Source organism: Numida meleagris, unplaced genomic scaffold (genome assembly GCF_002078875.1).
Source record: "Numida meleagris isolate 19003 breed g44 Domestic line unplaced genomic scaffold, NumMel1.0 unplaced_Scaffold523, whole genome shotgun sequence".
Taxonomy (NCBI): domain Eukaryota; kingdom Metazoa; phylum Chordata; class Aves; order Galliformes; family Numididae; genus Numida; species Numida meleagris.
In genome coordinates this window covers 11,684-15,861 of record NW_018364739.1, presented here as the reverse complement: position 1 = coordinate 15,861, position 4,178 = coordinate 11,684, and positions in this window count along the sequence as shown.

The following is a 4,178-nucleotide window of genomic DNA, read 5'->3' as shown; positions in this document are numbered from 1 at the left end:
TGTTATTTATATCGTATGTCTATAATTCTATTTATATATTCTATTTATATATTCTATTTATTCTGTATTTATTATTATGTTTTATAGAAATATTACGCTGCAGATAATCCACGCCGGGACTGCAGCTGCTTCAGACTGACGATGCTTGGAAGCAATGGGCGATGTCACACGTGCACTCGTGCCGTTGTGATCATCATTATATTTCTAAATAAAATGTTATATATATAATTTTATATTTGTATTTATATCTACAATCGTATGTCGTATTATATACTTTATTATTTATATTATACATTTTTATTACTATTATTCATATTATATTATAATTAATATTATTCATATAGAATATAGAATATAGAATATATATATAAATGTATATAATATATATAATTTATATATACTATAATATATGTATATAGTACATATATACTATAATTATGTTATATATTGTAGTTATATATTATATTCATTCTACATTTATTATAATATATATTAGTGTTATTATTATTTTATTAATATTTATTATTATATATTATATGAATTGCTTATTATTATATTTTATATAAACATTATTTAATAATTTAATATATTGCTATATTTTATGTAAATATTGATATATTTTATATAAATTTTAAATATATAACCATATAAATACAATATAAATATATAATTATATAAACATATAAATATTCTATATTTTAACTACATATTATAAATATATAAAAATATATAGGTATAAAACTATAACATAGAAAATAGGAAAAGTGAAAAAATAAGAAATAAGAAATAATTACATCATAAAATTAAAAGTAAATGAAAAATAAAAATCGATGGTAAATAACGAGTAAATAATTAAATAAAAATAAAAAGAAACAAAAGAAATAAAAATGAAATTTTATACTGAAAGTAATAAACGGCAAAAAAAAATAAAAATAAAAATGGGAATGAAAAGAAATAAAAAATAAACATAAAAATTCAAAATCAAAAATAGAATTGAATAAAAAGCCAAAATGAAAATGGATCGCAGATAGCAACAATGAAAAAAAAAAGGAAATAAAACTAAGAATAAAAGAAAACAAAAGACAAGAACAACTCATCCATATTTTTATATTTTATATTATATATTATTATATTTTGTAGAAACGATACAATTAAAAATTAAATTAGAAATATTATGTACTTAATATATTATTATTTAACAATGTAATATACTATTATACTTTATGTAAATATTTCTACATTGTATATGAATAATAAATGTATAATATATTAATTTAATATAAATATAAAATATAAAAATATGTAAATATTTGCATATTTAAATGTACAGTTATTATATAATTATAAATACATATTAGAAATGTATATAAGTATATAAATATAAATATATATATATATTAATATATAAGTATATGTATATATATGTATCTTCCAGAGTCTGTTGAGCTCCTTGGTGTTACATCTCCCAGAGTCTGTTGAGGGTTAGGGTTAGGGTTAGGGTTAGGGTTAGGGTTAGGGTTAGGGTTAGGGTTAGGGTTAGGGTTAGGGTTAGGGTTAGGGTTAGGGTTGGGGTTATGGTTAGGGTTAAGGTTAGGGTAGGGGTATGGGTAGGGTTAGTGTAAGGGTTAGGGTTATGGTTAGGGTTAAGTTTTGAGTAAGGTTTAGCATTATGATAAGGGTTAGTGTTAGGGTTAGTGTTAGGGTTATGGTTATGTTTAGGGTAAGGTTATCGTTAAGAGTAGGGTTAGAGTTGGGTTAGGGTTAGGGTTAGGGTTAGGGTTAGGGTTAGGGTTAGGGTTAGGGTTAGGGTTAGGGTTAGGGTTAGGGTTCGAGTTGGGGTTAGGGTTAGGGTAGGGTTAGGGTAAGGGTTAGGATAAGGGTTAGGGTTATGGCTAGGGGTAGGGCTATGGTTAGGGTAAGGTTAGGATTAGGGTTAGGGTTAGGGTTCGTTTTTGGGTTTGTTTCAGGGTTAGGGTAGGGTTAGGATTAGGGGTAGGATAAGGGTTAGGGCTAGGGTTAGGGTTAGTGTTAGGGGTTACGTTTGGGTTAGGGTTAGGGTTAGGGGTTGGGTTAGGGTGAGGGTTAGGGTAGTGTTAGGGTTTGGCTTAGCGTTAGAGATGGGGTTTGGGTAGGTTTACAGTTTGGGTTAGGGTTAGGGTTATGGTTAGGTTTAGGGTAGTGTTAGGGTTACAGTTACGGTTATGGTAGGTTTAGGGTTAGGGTTGGGGTTAGGTTAGGGTTATGGTTACGGTTGCGGTTACGGTTATGGTTATGGGTACGGTTCCGGTAGGGTTAGGGTAGGGCTGGTGCATATTTCATAATGACACAGTTTTGTTCTTTGTCCAGGCAGATGTCTTGGGCCTCACAAATATCACTGTGTGCCTATAGAGCCCTAAATACAATGTGCAATTGTACGTGCGATCAAAGAGAAATTTTCCCAAATTTTCTGAACAGGAGTCAGAATATGTCAAGTATTTTAGAGGGGATAGGAATCTAATTAATGGCTTAGAAGGGAAGAGAGCAAGCTGACGGATGCATACCCAGCTGGACACATTGTTGTGCCCGGTAGTGTTTTATGGCAATTGGTCCTAAGGAAACATAGTAAAACATCCTGGGGGGGACAGACACTACCAAGTATTTGCACGATCTGAGTACCAGGAGCAGGGGACAAGAGGGACCTATTAGGAAAGATTGGGCAACAATGGCAGGTCGACTTCACGAAACTCCCAAGAAAAGGGGGGTATAGGTACCTATTGGTCTTATCAGATACATTTTCGGGATACCTGAGGTGTATCCATGCCGAACTAATAAGGCAAGGGAGGTAACTAAAGCGTTATTGCGTGAAATCATTCCGAGGTTTGGGGTGCCGGCAGCGTTGTCCTCAGACAGAGGACCTCACTTTGTTGCTAGAGTGATACAGCGAGTGCCCTATTGGGAACTGATTGGCAATTACATCAAGTGGCCAAGTGGAGAAAATGAATCATTTGATCAAATGACAGATTGTTAAATTGGGGCAGGGAGCTGGAATTACCTGGCCCTAAGCTTCACCATTGGCCCTCCTGAGGATTAGAACACCTCGGGTAAAAGAAGGGCTGAGCCCATTTGAGATCCTGGAAGAGGACGGCTCAGCCGCAGTGGATCGTCAAAGAGAAAGGGCCTCTTAAGCTGAAACTTCAGAAGCAAAATGTAAAACTTGTCTTTTGTAAGTAGTATGTGTGTAGGATTTGCTTTAGCCTGGCTTGATAATTCATATCGCTCAGAACACGGCACAGAGGCTAAACCTCTCTGACTGCCGGATATGTACGGCTCTATTCAGGAATGGAGGAATGGAATTCCCCAGGGATGGGATTCCAAGTACTCATTGGACAGTGTGTCGCAGTGGTGCGCTCATGTAAATTTGACACAAGAATGAGGGGACAGAGCTGTGGGACAAATTCACCAGTTGGTTACCAAATTTTGCATGGCTAAAGCAACTCTGTGTGGGTTGTATTATTGTAATCATCCCGCTCTTTTGTATGTGCGTTGCAATGAGGTGTGTATTATGGCTATGTAAAACCTCTGGGAATAACTATGAAGAATGGAAAAGGCACGAGTTAAGGCAGAAAGTGGAGAGTGGGCGTTATTACAACTCTTCCCTTTCCCAGAATGGAGTAATCTAGCAAAAGAATTTGCTAGGTTCAAGAAGAGGGGGAACTGAGTTAGAAGGGACAATCGAAGGGTTAACTATTGCATGGGGCTGGGGTAAGTAGAATGGAAGGCAAGATGAGAAAAGGAACTCGGCCAAACTCCATTATCAGCAGGGACCAGCACAAAGAACTGGCCGAAGCCAGAGTGACTCGGCAAACCAGCAGTGGGGTGAAAAGGGCAGAGTGATGAAGACGTCGAGCCTTCATCCAGCGACCGCCAGGAGGGGGGAGGAAGACCTCGAGCCTTCATCCAGTGACCACCAGGAGGGGGGAGGAAGACCTCGAGCTTTCATCCAATCACCACCAGGAGGAGCTACAACACATGTGCTAGGGGGAGGGATGGTATGCAAAAGAATTCCTGGGAAATGATGAATACGTAGGTGGCTCCCCGGAAACATGCAGAATATATAGATGGATCCCGGGAAACCTGCTGAATATGGATAAGCTTGGCTTTGAAATATCTCACATTTCTACCCGTGGTGATGCGAGTTT